We start from the raw sequence: 456 nt of genomic DNA on the forward strand, positions 1-456 counted from the left end.
CAAATAAAATAAATTTATTTATTTATTTATATATTTATTTATTTATTTGTTTATTTATTTATTTATTTAGGGGAGAGGCCATGAATCAGATGTACGTATCCCTGATGTTTCTATTTCTCGTTATATTAACTTAAATACACCAAAAAAAAGCAAAACAAAAACACAAAAAAAACAAATAAAATAAATTTATTTATTTATTTATATATTTATTTATTTATTTGTTTATTTATTTATTTATTTAGGGGAGAGGCCATGAATCAGATGTACGTATCCCTGATGTTTCTATTTCTCGTTACCACGCAACAATTCGTTTTATTGATGGAGCTTTTTGCTTAGAAGATAATAACTCAAAATTTGGTACTCTTGTCTCTCTCAGAAAGGCCTTTACCCTAGGAGATACAGGTAAATATTTATATTTATATTTATATTTATATTTATATTTATATTTATATTTAT

The sequence above is a fragment of the Eimeria mitis genome, genomic scaffold, assembly GCF_000499745.2.
Source record: "Eimeria mitis Houghton genomic scaffold, Emh_scaff2716, whole genome shotgun sequence".
In the NCBI taxonomy this organism is placed as follows: Eukaryota; Apicomplexa; class Conoidasida; order Eucoccidiorida; family Eimeriidae; genus Eimeria; species Eimeria mitis.